The 18,029-nt window shown below is 40.9% G+C and overlaps 1 long non-coding RNA gene across 47 annotated transcripts in view; it reads left to right on the top strand.

The window, feature by feature from the left end:
* The first annotated feature begins 2,278 nt into the window (after positions 1-2,278).
* The window catches only part of LOC147349204 (uncharacterized), a 535,617-nt gene continuing 519,866 nt past the window's right edge, over positions 2,279-18,029 (top strand). For 4 of the 47 annotated variants that reach the window (XR_015149633.1, XR_015149630.1, XR_015149631.1 and 1 more), the window contains exon 1: positions 2,306-2,824. This is a non-coding gene — a long non-coding RNA (uncharacterized LOC147349204). Of the gene's footprint in view, positions 2,825-3,537; positions 3,825-15,975; positions 16,097-18,029 lie in introns of all 47 variants that reach the window. The other 43 variants (XR_015149609.1, XR_015149648.1, XR_015149647.1 and 40 more) reach the window with 31 other exon arrangements.

The following is an 18,029-nucleotide window of genomic DNA, read 5'->3' as shown; positions in this document are numbered from 1 at the left end:
ACCAAATGACATTTTGGGAAAAATATTTTCAAGAAATAAAAATAGACAAAGGATTTATATAACTTCTATACAGAGAGGTTATATAAAGTAATGAGAAGAAATACAGTAGAAAAATGGGCTAAGGATCTGAACAAGCAGTTTGCCCTCACCCCCCACCACTCCCTCCACCCTCAGGCAACGAATGTACAAAAAGATGCAAAATCTCAGTACTGGCAGAGTGGAAATGGATATTCCTCACTGTTGGCAAAGTGGAGAGTGGTATAATCCTTTGTGGGTAAGGTGGCACCTCCCTTTGTGGCATGTATCTTTAAAATGTCAAATGTCTGTATATTTTAACCTGGCTACTTCAGTTTTTGGAATCAATCTCCTAGAAAGGACAGGAATGTCCCTGGTAGCACTGTTTGTAAAAGCAAAAAGTTAGAAGAAATTTTGTGTCTCAGTAAGGGAAAAGTATATCCATAAAATTGAATAGTAGGCATGTATTAGAAGAATGAGGAAATAGCAATGAAACAAAGCAAAGATTTACTGAGTGCTTCCTATGTTCCAGACACAATTGTAAGTGCTTGTTTAAAGGCAGACTTATAAATTTGAGCAGGGTAATATATACATGATATATTAAGTGAAAAAATGTTTCAGACTCATATGGAAATAAATGTGAGTAAATAACACATGCTAAGTCGCTTCAGGCATGTTCAACTCTTTGCAACCCTATGGACTGTAGCCTGCCAGGCTCCTCTGTTCATGGGATTCTCCAGGCAAGAATATTGGAGTTGGTTACCATGCCCTTCTCTAGGAGATCTTCCGACCCAGGAATCAAACCTGTGTCTCTCTTGTCTCCTGCATTGGCAGGTGGGTTCTTTACCACTAGCACCACCTGGGAAGCCCTGTTGAATAAATAAAGGCAAGCACAAATATATTATTGTGAAGATCCAGATACTTACCTTACTATATGTACCTAGATGTATATATGGAGATAGAGACTTATCTGTATGTATCTTATCTGTAGGAAAAGCTGGGAAGGCTACACTCTGAAGTATTAACAGTAGTTAATTCTCGGGATTGAATTAGATGGGAGGCTTCTATTTCTTATATAATCATAAAAACATGGGATTGCAGGTAATTTTTACTTTTTAAAAATTTTTAAATAAAAAGTTAAATAAAAACATGGTGTTGGCAATGGTCCAGAAACAGTAGTGTTCTGCTTTCTATAGTAAGTGCAGTGTTGTGGTTTTGGTAGAAAAACTGGGGAGAAGATTACTTTTCTGGTGTGGCCATGGAGAGCTAGATGGTTCCCTAAGTGGGAAGCCTTTATTCTATCAGTAATTTATAACTAAGAATACGTTTTAAAAATAGATAATAATTGGGACTTTCCTGGTGGTCCAGTGGCTAAGACTACACACTCCCAATTCAGGGGGCCCGGATTTGATCCCTCATCAGGGAACTAGATCCTGCATTCCGCAACTAAAGATTCTGCACTCTGTGTGTCCAGTCACAGGGGGTGAAGGGGACTGTGGGACAAATCGAGAGAGTAGCATTGATATATATATATATATATATGTATATATATACATATATATATCAGTATATATATATATTGCCATGTGTAAAATAATAGCCAGTGGAAAGCTGTTATGTGGCACAGGAAGCTCAACTTGGTGCTCTGTAATGACCTAGAGGGGTGGAATGGGGCTGGGGGCTGGGAGGGAGGCTCAAGAAGGAAGGGATACATGTATACATATAGCTGATTCAGGGGCTTCCCAGGTGGCACTAGTGGTAAAGAACCTCCCTGCTGATGCGGGAGACATAAGCAACACAGGTTCAATTCTTGGGTCAGGAAGATCCCCTAGAGGAGGGCATGGCAACCAACTCCAGTATTCTTTGCCCGGAGAATCCCATGGACAGAGAAGCCTGGCAGACTATAGTCCATAGAGTCACAAAGAATCAGACGTGACTGAAGTGACTTAGCATGCATGTATAGCTGATTCATGTTGTTGTACAGCAGAAACATAACATTCCAAAGCATTACACTCCAGTTAATAAAAATAAAAAAGATTCCGCATGCCACAATTAAGACTTGGTGCAGTGAAATAAATAAATAAATACTTAAAAATGGATAATAATTATTCCTTGGAGAAGACTCTTGAGAGTCCCTTGGACTGCAAGGAGATCAAACCAGTCAATCCTAAAAGAAATCAATCCTGAATATTCATTAGAAGGATTGATGCTGAAACTCCAATACTTTGGCCACCTGATGCAAAGAACTGACTCATTAGAAAAGACCCTGATGCTGGGAAAGGCAGGAGGAGAAGGGGACGCTAGAGGATGAGATGGTTGGATGGCATCACTGACTCAATGGACATGAGTTTGAGCAAGCTCCGGGAGATGGTGAAGGACAGGGAAGCCTAGTGTGCTGCATGCAGTTCATGGGGTCACAAAGAGTCGGATACAACTGAGCGACTGAACAACAAATGATCATTCCCCTCATTGAAGTAAGAAGCCACCTTTATGGTCAGCTCATTCAAGATGATTGTTCTCTTGCTCTCTATACATCCCCTGTTGGACCAGTACCTGCTTCATCTTTATTTTACACACATGACTGACCTTCCTATGTACTTGCCTTAGGCCCCAGCTGGTGATTGTTCTCATCAAAGGTGTGGTGAGGGGCCATGCCCCTCTGCTGGTTTCCCTGGTAACTAATGAGCCCAGCTGAAATCAATTCCCCCAGACCCGGTCATCTCCTTTTTACCCAGGAGTGAAGACTGCCGCCATTTTCTGCCCACAGACTGCTTTACACCTCGGGGTGCACTCCAGGACCTTACTTCACGTGAGTAAGCTCCTCTATCCATTAAACCACCAATGTCTCTGTTGCTGACCCTGGGCTCTCTCTTAGGTCTTGAAGCTGAGCAAGTATGGGCCTTGTAGGCCTGTGGGGTGCAACCCAACACCACCAGGGTGGAGAAATATGGGTCGTTACAATAGGGGAGTCAGAGCATGGAGAGGTAAATTTTGAGAGAGCAGATGTGGCAGTCTGGAGCGTTGTAATGTCCCAGGGGGCTCTGCAGGCCCAGGGGACAGGGTGAAGCAGGAGAAGGTACCGATTGTGTGATTCCCCTGGCACATTTGCCTCTGGTTCTTCTGTTTGCTGTTTTGTCACAAAATAACTTTCAAACTCTAGGTTAACAACAGCAGCATTTGTGTCTTAGGTCTGGTTTGGAGGGAGCAAAGGGTTTCCCAGGTGGCCCAGTGATAAAGAATCTGCCTGCTGATAAAGGAGATGCAAGAGATGTGGGTTTTGATCCCTGGGTTGGGAAGATCCCCTTGAGAAGGAAATTGCAACCCACTCCAGTATTCTTGCCCAGAGAATCCCGTGGACAGAGGAGGCTGGTGGGCTACAGTCCATGAGGTTACAGAGTCAGACAGGACTGAGCAGGCACGTTGTCGTTGTCATTGGAGGGAACAAGCCTTTATCATCAGTGGTTCTGCTGCCCCTCATCCAGCATATCCTTAATGATTCTCTCCTTTCTGTTCCTCTCCCAGTGGTACGGAGAAGACAGTGTGCCTGTCTTCTCCAGACAGCAAAGGAACAAGACTATTTTTGAATCATTCACTGCTGTGAAAGTAGTTCAGCAGAAGGACTGGTTGCTTTTAGGATCCCCGTGTCCAGCACACCCCTCTTATTTTTACATGAACATCTGCATCTCTCCAGACTTGAGGATGACTGTTCTGTGACTTTAGTTCTCCAGTGGCTTCACAAAAAGTCATTAATTTGCTGTCTGTCCAGCTTTCTTGTTGCAGATATGAATGCTGCAGCTCTGAGATCACAAGTAAGTGATTTCAAGTAATTGAATTACTGAAGCAATGTAGGTAAACTGAATGAAGATAACAAAGAAAACGTGGAAGAACTCTAAAGGACACAAGTTAAAAAAGCATGTGTGAGCAATGTAACTAATAGCATCAGTCAACAACAATCCCACCAGTTTTCTAAAAACAATTTCTAGTTATTTATAAATATTTATAAATAATCTAAGTGCAATGTATCTTTTTGAATGCTTTGCTTACTTTTTAAAATTGAATCTTTTCAGCAACCCTCTGATTTAGGTTCTCTTATTCCTGTTATGTGGAAACTGAGGCACAAAAAGTTTGAGTGATTTCCCCAAGATTGCACAACTTATAAATGTTGGAACTGGGACTCTAATTCAGAGGAGGTCTGAATCCAGAACCTGTCTTCATAGTATAAATAAAATGAGGCTATCACTTTTTCTGATATTAAAAGGAACTCAGTTGAACAAAGAAAGAACATGCTGTAAGAAATAGTTCAATAGCAGAAGATACTATAATAGATATGAAAGGAGAAAGACTCTCAGATTGATGAAAAGAAGAGAAGGAAAGGAAAGCTTGTGAGGGTTTTAGAGCATCCTGACCATGGCAGCATGTCTGACCCAGGCAGACACTTCTAAGAGCTGCATGGCACTGTATTTAAGATCGACAGGAATAAAACTGTCCATTTTATCATGCTTTTCTTGTATATACCCTCAGACTCATCTCTGTTATTCATTGGCAACTCCAGTGTTTGAACTCTGAAAATTCTTTTTTTCCCACTAAAAAAAGACACTTTTTATTTTAAATCATATCTTCCCACTGTTTGTGGATATAATGCGCATTACATTGCTAAAGAATCATTCTCTTTGCCTGAGGAACAAGACAGTTTAAAAATAACTTGTGTTGTGATTAGAAGAGTCTTTGTATAAAAGATACCTGAAGAGAGAGAGTGTGTGCACAGAACCCAGTATAAGACATGACAGGTCACAGTTTGCAACTCTGCCAAGGGGAAAAATTTTTGTTTTGAATAAAACAGAGCAGAGACAGGAAAAAAGCATGATATGATAGTGTTAAATGTATTTGGCATGTATTTAAATATATATGTTCATAATGAGCAGCATACATCCTCTAAATATAAAAGATATAAAATTTTGGAAATGCAATTGGCCATCGATCCTCTTTTGTGATCTGTTAGTGAGGGGAGGAGGCAGACAGGAGTTGGAGAGAGAGTATTTCCCCTGGAAAAACTTGAACTTCATGATTGGAAATATTCTTCTTCCTGTTGATACTCATTATGCTTAAAAAAGATAATGGGCGATTGTCTTATTTGCAAGCCCCTATGTACTCTTTCCAGAGAAAGCAATGGCACACCACTCCAGTACTCTTGCCTGGAAAATCCCATGGATGGAGGAGCCCGGTAGGCTGCAGTCCATAGGGTCGCTAAGAGTCGGACACGACTGAGCAACTTCACTTTCACTTTTCACTTTCATGCATTGGAGAAGGAAATGGCAACCCACTCCAGTGTTCTTGCCTGGAGAATCCCAGGGATTCTAGTGGGCTGCCGTCTATGGGGTCGCACAAAGTCGGACACGACTGAAGCAACTTAGCAGCAGCAGCAGCAGCAGCATGTACTCTTTACACTGAAAGAGTTGGAGCATACGATGTACCCCATAAGAGAGAGGTGTGCAAGTTTTACTGTGAGTCTAGCAATTACAGAGAATCTAGGATATTTCACAATACCATTCTTTATTTCAAAGTCCAGCCTGGATTTTTAAAATATTTGAATAACTTTCAGTTCAGTTCAGTTCAGTTGCTCAGTCGTGTCTCTTTGTGACCCCATGAACTGCAGCAACTTTGGATTGTAGCAAAATTAGCTTTTGTGGAAGACAATAAACCCTCTCCCATCCAACCTGAAATGGATTGATGCAGTAGTAACTTTACTCCAATTCTGAAAGAAAATCTGCTTCTTTAACCTTTTTAAATAGACAGACAGACCACATCTTCAGAAAACGTGAGATTGGAAAGTCTAGTTGGAAGGTTTGCCTTTAAAAATTGCTTTAATATGGAGAGGAAATGGTCTCTCCAGTGACTCTTTGCCCTGGCAGTGTGAAGAAGGGCAGGGCGCTGATATCCCAGCTGGAGGAGCCACGGGTTACTCAGTGCCTTTTATTTCAACATTAAAACACTGCAGAGGAAAGATCTGACTTTCCACCTTTTAATATTGCTCAATCATTTCTTTTTACTTCTTGCTTCAGTGAGCACAGTATGTGGTTTTCTGGGGAATTTATTAAAAAGAAAACCTTTCACAGTTTTATGGATGGGTTTTGGAGAAATCTACAGTCAACACATGTTTCTCAATTCCATCACAGCTGCTCTAATTCTCTAAGTCTTAGGACATGCTCAAAAATTGTCTCCTAATTTACAGTTTAAAAGATGACAGAATATTTTGACATTAGCAAATGAAGGGAAATGTTTTACATACCATCAGTGGCTCAAAACATGAGTATGGCTTTTTTATTTTGGCCACTTGTACCTAGCAAATAGTCATGATCAAATAGGGCTGCTTTATATCCAGGCCAATTTTGTTGAAACTTTCTGGGTAACTGAGCTGATTTGGGGTCAGTATTGTATTTACCTTAGAGTGACTATCTGCTTTCTGTGATAAGAATGCCCCCTCCCTTCCTGCCTTCTTTTGCTTCTTACTCAAAGTCACTTCAACTTTTTTTGCATATCTATAATTTTGTATCTATTATCAACTTTGGGCTTTAACTTCTTGTTTTCCATTTTTTTAAGGGCCAATCTCAGCATTTCCCCAACATCTAAATCACAGTGAGTAAAAGATGGCAAGAGATAAGCCAGAGAAGGTGTCAGTGGGCCAGTTAGAGATTATTTTACTAATGTAAGACAATGGGCTTCTGTGGTAGCTCAGCTGGCAGAGTCTGCCTGCAGTGCCTCGTTTGATTCCTGGTTTGGGAAGATCCACTGGAGAAGGGATAGGCTACCCTCTCCAGTATTCTTGGGCTTCACTGGTGGTAAAAAATCCTCCTGCAGTGCAGGAGACCTGGGTTCAATCCCTGGACTGGGAAGATTCCCTGGAGGAGGGCATGACAACCCACTTCAGTATTCTTTTTTTTTTTTTTTTTAATTTTTAATTAAAAAAATTTCAGGTATACACATGCTCCCCATCCTGAACCCTCCTCCCTCCCCCCTCCCCATACCATCCCCCTGGGCCGTCCCAGCGCACCAGCCCCAAGCATCCAGCATCGTGCACTGAACCTGGACTGGCATCTCGTTTCATACATGACATTTCACATGTTTCAATGTCATTCTCCCAAATCTTCCCACCCTCTCTCTCTCCCACAGAGTCCATAAGACTGTTCTGTACATCAGTGTCTCTTTTGCTGTCTCGTATATAGGGCTATCGTTACCATCCTTCTAAATTCCATATATATGCATTAGTATACTTTGTCTGGAGAAGCCCCATGGAGAGAGAAGCCTGGTGGGCTACAGCCTATGGGGTCGCCAAGAGTCAGACATGACTGAGTGACGAAGCACAGCACAGCGCAATGTAAGACAATATGTAGAGGCCATGCTTCTGGGGTCCATATTCATCACCCACTTGGATTCTCTATCACACAGATTCTTTTTTTAAAAATTTGATATTAAAAAAAATTTAATAAATGTTAAGACCTTGGCAGTGCCAGGTCTTAGTTGTGGCATGCAGGATCTAGTTCCCTGACCAGGGATCAAACCCAGGCCCCCTGCATTGGAAGAGCAGAGTCTTTGCTCCTGGATCACCAGGGAAGTCTCCACAGATTCTGATTTTAGGGCATATGCTGTCGTCTTTCAGCTGGCTTAAAAAAGACTTACAACAAATGTACTCTTTGAGAAATCCTTGCGTCTAAGTTTATATTATTCAGGATAATTCGCTCGAGCACAAGCTTAACATCCTATAGGAAATGTGTGTAACAAAGTGGGTAAAGTGGGTGATATTAACACTAACATTGTCTTTTAAATGTCTGCGTAAGCGTAAAATTTACATACAATAATAAGGTCCACGGGCTGGCTGGTGTGACTCCTGCTTCATACTCACAGTTTTCTGGCACCAAGAGTGCTTCACCATATAATAGAGCTCTCTCTTCCAAAAGTCCCTGAGAAACCAACCTCCCAGCTGCAGGCCCCATTTTTAGCTAGGACAAATCTCATCTTATTTAACCAATCTTTCTATAAGTGGCTGAGCTGAGGAAGTTACTGCTTTTTGTGGTCTCAACTGCCTAATAGAAAGTAATTTAGCCTAAATCCTTGAACCCCTGTGGGACAGTCCCAATTGGTTACTGTGCCTGTAGACTAAATGAGGTGCTGACTGACTCCTCTTCACAATGAGAACTAGTCTTAAGATCTTCACTCACACTACCTTAGTTAAACTTGAAAATTTCCTATTTGTTATAGCAAGGAAGCCAATTCAATTTTGCTGTCTTAAAATATTATTAGAAAGAGTCTGCTCTTGGATGCAATTCAATCCTGAATAGGGTTGTTGCTGGGAGATCTGACTGAATATGTTGTATCTGGACTTAAACATATATTATGAAAACATGATTTATTTGCAAAGAGGTTCTGAAATTCTGTAGTATCCATCAGGTATTGCTTCATTTGTAAAAATTAAAAACCTATAAATCTTTTTTTCTTGTCATCTAACAAATACTTACAAGGATTGTACAATAGGATACCTTTAAAAATAGGATTAGATACTTAACTACATGTTCATGAAAATGATTTAATTGGAGGCTTCTGCAGTTTGAGCATGGACAATTGTCCAAGGAACCTGAAAAGGCTTCATGTTGTAAAATTACTTAAGCACATAATAATTACACCTTTCACCTGTGAGGACATCTTATAGATAACTCACCATTAATAGGCATTTATTAAGGCAATTAAAAGTACACTCTGCTTTTATAGCTATATAAACCTTCCCATTTCCTATGAAAGCATGTTGTTATTCCCTTATCGTTTAATTCAGTTGCTCAGTCGTGTCTGCCTCTTTGCAACCTCATGGACTGTAGCACACCAATCTTTCCTGTCAATCACCAAATCCTGGAGCTACTCAAACTCATGTCCATTGAGTCAGTGATGCCATCCAACCATCTCATCCTCTGTTGTCCACTTCTCCCCCTGCCTTCAACCTTGAGAAGACTCTAAAGAGTCTTCTCTAACACCACAGTTCAAAAGCATAAATTCTTTGGCATTCAGGTTTCTTTATAGTCCAACTCTCACATCCATACATGATCACTGGGAAAACCATAGCTTAGACTAGACAGACTTTTGTTGGCAAAGTAATTGATGTCTCTGCTTTTTAATATGTTGTCTAGGTTGGTCAGTGATCCTCAGTGATCAATGCAAAGAAATAGAGGAAAACAATAAAATAGGAAAGACTAGAGACTCTTCAAGAAAATTAGAGATACCAAGGGAATATTTCATGCAAAGATGGGCACAATAAAGGACAGAAATAGTATGGACCTAACAGAAGCAGAAGATATTAAGAAGAGGTAGCAAGAATACACAGAAGAACTGTACAAAAAAGATCTTCACGACCCAGATAATCAGGATGGTGTGATCACTCACCTAGAGCCAGACATCCTGGAATATGAAGTCAAGAGGACCTTAGAAAGCATCACTACGAACAAAACCAGTGGAGGTGATGGAATTCCAGTTGAGCTATTTCAAATCCTGAAGGATGATGCTGTGAAAGTGCTGCACTCAATATGCCAGCAAATTTGGAAAACTCAGCAGTGGCCACAGGACTGGAAAAGGTCAGTTTTCATTCCAATCTCAAAGAAAGGCAATAGCAAAGAATGCTGAAACTACCACACAATTACACCCATCTCACAGACTAGCAAAGTAATGCTCAAAATTCTCCAAGCCAGCCTTCAACAGTACGTGAACTGTGAACTTCCAGATTTTCAAGCTGGATTTAGAAAAGGCAGAGGAACCAGAGGTCAAATTGCCATGTCCACTGGATCATCAAAAAAGCAAGAGAGTTCCAGAAAAACATCTGGAATTTTGCTTTATTGACTACGCCAAAGCCTTTGACTGTGTGGATCATAACAAACTGTGGAAAATTCTGAAAGAGATGGGAATATCAGACCACCTGACCCGCCTGCTCAGAAATTTGTATGCAGGTCAGGAAGCAATAGTTAGAACTGGACATGGAACAACAGACTGGTTCCAAATAGGAAAAAAGGTACGTCAGGGCTGTATATTGTCACCCTGCTTATTTAACTTCTATGCAGAGTACATCATGTGAAGTGCTGGGCTGGATGAAGCCCAAGCTGGAATCAAGATTGCTGGGAGAAATATCAGCAACCTCAGATATGCAGATGACACCACCCTTATGGCAGAAAGTGAAGAACTAAAGAGCCTCTTGATGGAAGTGAAAGAGGAGAGTGAAAAAGTTAGCTTAAAGCTCAACATTCAAAAAACTAAGATCATGACATCTGCTCCCATCACTTCATGGCAAATAGATGGGAAAACAGTGACAGACTTTATTTTTTTGGATTTCTGCAAAATCACTGTAGATGGTGACTGCAGCCAAGAAATTAAAGATGCTTCCTCCTTGGAAGGAAAGTCATGACCAACCTAGACAGCATATTAAAAAGCAGAGACATTACTTTGCCAACAAAGATCTATCTAGTCAAAGCTATGGCTTTTCCAGTAGTCATGGATGTGAGAGTTGGAGTATAAAGTAAGCTGAGTGCTGAAGAATTGATGCTTTTGAACGGTGGTGTTGGAGAAGACTCTTGCGAGTCCCTTGGACTGCAAGGAGATCCAGCCAGTCCATCCTAAAGGAAATCAGGCCTGAATATTCTTTGGAAGGACTGATCCTGAAGCTGAAACTCCAATACTTTGGCCACCTGATGTGAAGAACTGAGTCATTTGAAAAGATCCTGATGCTGGGAAAGATTGAAGGCAGGAAGACAAGGGGATGACAGAGGATAATATGGTTAGATGGCATTATCAACTCAATGGACATGAGTTTGAGCAAACTCTGGAAGTTGGTGATGGGCAGGGAGGCCTGGCATGCTGCTTTCCATGGGGTCACAAAGAGTTGCACATGACTGAGCGACTGAACTGAGTTTAGTCATAGCTTTTCTTCCAAGGAGCAAGCATCTTTTAATTTCATGGCTGGAGTCACTATCTGCAGTGATTTTGGAGCCCCCCAAAATAAAGTCTTTCACTGTTTCCATTGTTTGCCCATCTATTTGCCATGAAGTGATGGGACCGGATGCCATGATCTTAGTTTTCTGAATGTTGACTTTTGAGCCAACTTTTTCACTCTCCTCTTTCATCAAGAGGCTCTTTAGTTCTTCTTTGCTTTCTGCCATAAGAGTGGTGTCATTTGCATATGTGAGATTATTGATGTTTCTCCTGGTAATCTTGATTCCAGCTTGTGCTTCGTCCAGCCTGGCACTTCACATGATGTACTCTGCATAGACGCGGGGTGACAGTAGTATGCAGCCTTGATGTACCCCTTTTCTGATCTGGACCCAGTCTGTTGTTCCATGTCCAGTTCTAACTGTTGCTTCCTGACCCGCATACAGATTTCTCAGGAGGCAGTTCAGGTGGTCTGGTATTCCTATCTCTTTCAGAATTTTCCACAGTTTGTTGTGACCCACACAGTCAAAGGCTTTGGTGTAGTCAATAAAGCAGAAGTAAATGTTTTTCTGGAACTCTCTTGCTTTTTCGATGATCCAACGGATATTGGCGATTTGATCTCTGGTTCCTCTCCCTTTTCTAAATCCAGCTTGAACATCTTAAAGTTCACATACTGTTGAAGGCTGGCTTGGAGAATTCTGAGCATTATTTTGCTAGTGTGTGAGATGAGTGCAATTGTGCAGTAGTTTGAACAGAACTAGGGAAGTGACTCTTAGAGGGCACAAACAAAATCTTGTGCACACCAGGACCCAGGTAAAAGGAGCAGTGACCCCACAAGAGAAAGACCCAGAGTTTCTTATGAGTGTCCAGGAGTTTCCAGTGGAGGCATGGGTTGTGGTGGCCTGCTGCAGGGTTGGGGACACTGAGTGTGGCAGTGTGTGCATGGGACTTTTTGAAGGAGGTTGCCATTATCTTCATTACCTCCACCATAGTTTGGTCTTAAGTCAAACAACAGGGAGGGAACACATCCTCGTCCATCAATAGAAAATTGGTTTAAAGATTTGCTGAGCATGGCCCTGCCCATCAGAACAGGATCCAGTTCCCCCCACAATTAGTCTCTCCCATCAGGAAACTTCCATAAGCCTCTTATCCTTATCTGTCAGAGCGTAGACAGAATGAAAACCACAATCACAGAAAACTAATCAAACTCATCTCATGGACCATAGCCTTGTCTATTTCAGTGAAATTATGTGCCATGCTGTGTAGGGCCACGCAAGACTCACAGGTCATGATGGAGAGTTCTGACTTCACTGGAGAAAGGAATGGGAAACCACTGCAGTATTCTTGCCTTGAGAACCCCTTGAACAGTATGAAAAGGCAAAAAGATAGGACACTGAAAGATGAACTCTCCAGGTTGGTAGGTACCCAATATGCTACTGTAGAAGAGTGTAGAAATAACTCCAGAAAGAATGAAGAGATGGAGCCAAAGCAAAAACAACACCCAGTTGTGAATGTGCCTGGTGATGAAAGTAAAGTCTGATGCTGTAAAGAACAATATTGCGTAGGAACCTGGAATGTTAGGTCCATGAATCAAGGTAAATGGAAAGTGGTCAAACAGGAGATGGCAAGAGTGAACATTGACATTTTAGGAATCAGCAAACTAAAATGGACTGGAATGGGCAAATTTAACTCAGATGACCATTATATCTACCACTGTGGGAAAGAATCCCTTAGAAGAAATGGAGTAGCCCTTATAGTCAACAAAAGATGAGAATATTATGAAGGGATTAATAACTGAATAGAGTATAATTTTTATGTCTCTGTCTCATGTCCAATAATGGTCAATTCTTTACCATTGTCAGAATAATGGAATCTTATTTGCAGTAAAAATATAGCCTCTCTGATGGCTTTAAGAGCATGGTCGGCCAATTTCTGATACTCCTTCATTAAGATGTGGGATCCTTGTCCTCTGTTCTTGAATCAGGGCTTTGTGACTGTTTTATGAGTAGTACTGAAAGTCACACTGTGCTGATTCCTGGCCCAGGCTTTGAGAAGTTAGCCACTTCTGCTTCCCGTCTCTTGGGATGCCTGTTCTTAGCATTCAGCCACCGTGCAATGGGGAAGCCTAAGCAGCCAGAGCAGCAGCCCTCAAGGAGCACCCAGCACACGGCTGTAGCTGAACGTCCTGTTTAAGGTCTGTTCCAACCTGCAGCCATGAGTGAGACATGCTGAAAGTGGGTCCTCCAGCCTTCAGCCGAGCTGCTCTCCAAGATGCTGTGTGCAACACAGATTAGGTATCTCTGTTCATCCCTGCTCAAATTACAGATTTGTAAGCAAACTAAATGATTATTGCTGCTTTCAAGCCACTAAGTTTTGAGGTGATTTTTTTTACGCAACAATAAATAATTGGAACATGCTCTAAGGAAATGGCAGTATTCCTAGCTCCCTTCTCTACTGCACAGCAAAAACTAGGTACTATTTTAAATCTCAACCCTGATGCCCCTGCTTTGTAAAGGAAGAAAGTGAATGACCAGGTTTCTCAGGGAGGTTCCCAGCTCTCCCTGAGTATTGGTGGAACTGTATTTGTTCTAGGATGTTGTGTCACAGTCTAATCAGATTTACTTAACATCTCCTAAGTTCCAGGCACAGTTGTAGCTATATGGGAGCAGCTTTGCTGTTTCTTATGCTGATTGAATTCTAATTCTCCATGGGGATACTTGACAGAGTATTCTGTGTTAATGAGTCCCCTTTCCTCCTCTGTAAAGTGAAAGAGGCAGGAGATAGATGGGTTCAAGTTTAGACTTTTATAACTGGCCTCCTGTTTGCATTTCCTGGGGCGCAAAGAAGTGCACACAGAAGGGGCTTCAGGCTGAACTGAACTCAGGCTGTATACTTACAATTGGTAGCATTTCTTGAGACAAGAGATAGATGGGCTCCAGTTAAAGCATTTACAACAGCCTTCTATTTGCCCTCTGAAATGAAAGTAACAACAGAACAGGGTAAGTAGCCAGTCTTTGTCTCTTGTAAATACCTTAAGGTAATAGTCATGGCAAGGCCAGAGAGGGGCAAAATCCTGTTTATATAATGGATTAAGGGATCTTCAGTCTTCCCCCTTTCTGGGACAAGGGAAACACTACACATGTGCAGAAAGGCTCCTTGTGACTCATAAATCAGGGGATAATCCCAGGCCATAATGAATCTTGCTTCTCCTAGAAGCCTTTACTTTGAGATCCATCTTGACTGAGGAGTGTATGTGCACCCAGAGAAGGGTCCCAAGGTAGGTCAGGTGTGGAAAAAGAAACCAGGTAATTGGCTAAAAGTAAACAAAGACCTGGAAGAACTGACCTACATAAATGAGGTAACCACTTCTTTATCGTCTTCCTCCTCACTAAGGCGAAGGCCCACACTCTTTCTCCCTGGGTTTACATCTCTGCCTTGCTTCTATCTTAACTAAACAAACCATTTCTCTGTGTGCTCTCCCATTTGTGGTCAAGCTGTGTCTCTAATAATAAACTTTGTACCTGCATTTACAGTTTCTGCCTCCGTAATAAATGCATTTTTTTCACTGTGGCAAAGATCCAGGGAAAAATAGCTTCTAGCCTCTAATCCTTGCTGGTCTGGTGGCTAAAATTTCTGGTTTTCATCCAGGCTACTCAGGTTCAATTCCTGGGCAGGGAATTAAGACCTTGCTTCACGCCACCACTCGCTGCTGCCTGTCTGAGATCAGTGGGACCAATAATATTTACCTCATAGTGTTGTTAAAAGAGATAACATATGTAAAGCCCACATTTCAGGGTCTGAACTTAGCAGATACTCAACAAAAGTTGTTGAGTTGTCCCTATTCTTTTTTCTTGAGAAGCAAACCCAATCAATTGCTTGAAATGTAAAATTTCGATCATAGAATTTCATTAAATACTTGCCTATTTCTACAAAAATTTCTGAAATCTTTAATGCCTTACACTAATTGACAGCTATTCAATATATCATATTTTCTTTTTGATATATGCCCACACATGTTTGATAAATACTGTCTGGTTTCTGATTTTGTCAAATTTTCCTTTTGTTCATTTTGGTTTGTTTAAATAGGGAATAAGGAATATAATAATAAGGAATCACTATAAAAATGCAGGCCAGGATATATATGATGAGTAATTTATCTAAGAAAATGTACCAAAAGATGAATTGGGACATGACATTTTACAAAACTCATGAAATGAATTTTCAGTATTCTTTTGTTAGAGAAAATTTTAATTAAGAATATATTGTTGTTCCTTGCATGTATTAATTATCCATTGCTGTATAACAAATTATCCCCAAACTTTGTGTCTAAGACAACAATAAATATTATCTCACTCAGTTTCTGTGGATCACAAATTTAAAAACGGCTGAACTGGATGTTTCTGACTTGAGTCTCTCCTGAGATTGTGGATAAGATATCAACCAGGGCTGCAGTCATCTGAAAGTTTGACTAGGGTTCGGGAATTTGCTTCTGTTGGTTCATACATGTGCTGGCAAGTTGCTGCTGGCTGTTGTTAGGAGACATGAGTTCCATGCTACATGGATATCTCCTTAGAACTACTTCAGTGTCAGTATGACATGGCATTTGACTTTCCAAGGTAGAGTAAGGAGGAAGCCATAATGTCTTTTATGACCTAGCCTTATCAGTCAAACTTTTCCATTTCTACAGTATCTTATTAATCATACGAGATCAGTCCAATTCAGTTTGAGAGGAGACCACCCAAGTGCTAGAGTACTAGGAAGTGAGAGTCATTGTGGACCATCTTGGATGGTGGTTACCATGTCAAATTTTTTGCTTGGGCTCTCTTATCACTCTGTACATTCTCCATGGACAAATCCACTCATATCCATAGCTTCATATGCCATCTTTAAGGCCGTTACTTTCAAGTGTATAAATAAGCCTTAATTTCTCTTCAGCTCTTCAAACCCCAATGTAAATATTAATACCTATTTGAAGTTCATTTTATCCTACTGGTATTTACTAAATAGGCACTAGGAACCAGCCTTAAACTAGTCTGGATAAAGAAGACAGCTTGCCCTCATGGAGATTGAAGTTGAGTGAAGCAGGAGGAAAATAAATAAATGAAGGAAAAAACTTATATAGCTTGCGGTAAGTATAATAAAAAATATACAGCAGTGATATTGATGGCAGTGTGTGATAGGAGAGGAGGGGCTTAGCTACTTTAGATGCAGTTGAAAACAGGAACTCACTGAAGAAGTGACATTTAAGCTGAGACTGGAGGGATAAGGTATGCAAGAAGGGGGAAGAAACTTTCACTGAGAATAGCAGGTGCAAAGGCCTGAAGCAAGGAAGAGCATAGCATAATCTAGAAAATGTCAAAACAACTGTGGCTGGAGCACTGTGAGAGAGAGAGAATGGCCTCTAGTCATATGGTATGTAATATAAGGTAACAAGTCCGTATGTAAACTTGTTCTCAACTCTCACTCCAAATTGTTGGTTCTCTCGTGCCTTCCTGTGTCCCTGAAGAGCAGCAGTTGTTAAGAGTTGTAGATTTGGAGTTAGCCAGGCCTGTTTGAATCCTGGCTCTACAACTCACTAGCAAAGAGATCTTGGAAGTGTTATTTACTTTTTCTGATCTCTGGTGTTCTCACCTTGGTGAGGATTAAATTATCTGGCCCCTGGTTGCATTTGAAATGTGGTAGCTGTGATTATTATCTTTAAACAGTGAAGCTGGGTCTCCTGAGGTATCCCCAATTCACATTCCTTATCTTATTTTTAAATGAACTATCCAAGTTCTATTACCATGGCCAGTAATTTAGAACACAGATCTGGTATAGTGAAGGGCTCTCACTACAGAGCAAAACCATTTACAGTTTGAGTCACACACTAAAACAGGGTTTAAAACATGAGGACATTTTTTGTATTAGCCTTACTTTCCTTTCTCCCCAAATTGGCTAAAGACTTTTTGTTTCTATTATATAGTTTTTGAATTAGCTAGGTTCATTATGACTAGGCTTTGAGTATAAGCCCTTGTTAATATAAGTCCAAAATTCCCCTAACCAGCAGATACTAAGTCCCAGACACCCAAGTCTAATATTTCTTTTTTTTATTTTGTATTCTTTGGATTGCTAGTTCCCAAAGATTTCTATAATTTTTATAATGGATTTCTAAAATCTATTCATAAAAATGGTTTTAATGAGGACTTACATGTTGTCCCCATTTCTTGGAGACTTAGAATTGTGATAAATAGCTAAGGCTCTATGAGAATCTGTTTAATAGTGTTTAACTCAGTATTTCCAAACGTATTTGACCATAGAAATTCCTCCCACCCCAAAACACATATTAAACCTTCCCTGCATTTTGGGAAATTCCATTTCAGGCTAATTTCTCATTCTCCTGACTTGCTTATCCCTTTGTCTTTATTCCAAGTGTCCTCAGTTCTGGTGGAGTAACATCAATTTCTCCATCCTAATTCTCAATTAAAAAGCAGAGACATTACTTTGCCAACAAAGGTCCATCTAGTCAAAGCTATGGTTTTTCCAGAGGTCATGTATGACTTTGAGGGTTGGACTATAAAGAAAGCTGAATGCTGAAGAATTGATGCCTTTGAACTGTTGGAGAAGACTCTTGAGAGTCCCTTGGACAGAAAGGAGAAGCAACCAGTCCATCCTAAAGGAAATTAGTGCCAAATATTCATTGGAAGGACTGATGTTGAAGCTGAAACTCCAAAACTTTGGCCACCTGATGCGAAGAACTGACTCATTTGAAAAGACCCTGATGCTGGGAAAGATTGAAGGGGGAGGAGAAGGGGATGACAGAGGATGAGATGGTTGGATGGCATCACTGACGCAATAGACATGAGTTTGAGTAAACTCCGGGAGTTGGTGATGGACAGGGAGGCGTGGTGTGCTGCAGTCCATGGGGTTGCAAACAGTCGGATATGACTGAGCAACTGAACTGAACTGAATTCTTAATTAAGAATCCTTAATTCTACCTGATTATTTTATTTCCACATGTTCTGTTTCCTTGTCCTTCCTTGTCACTGTCAGTCATTACTTGTCTTTCTTCATGTCCTTTCTGG

The sequence above is a fragment of the Bos grunniens genome, chromosome 21 (genome assembly GCF_055505025.1).
Source record: "Bos grunniens cultivar Pamir isolate PY7600 chromosome 21, Bosgru_T2T1.0, whole genome shotgun sequence".
Taxonomy (NCBI): Eukaryota; Metazoa; Chordata; class Mammalia; order Artiodactyla; family Bovidae; genus Bos; species Bos grunniens.
Note: the sequence above shows the minus strand (reverse complement) of the source record. Positions and strands in the feature narration are given on the sequence as shown.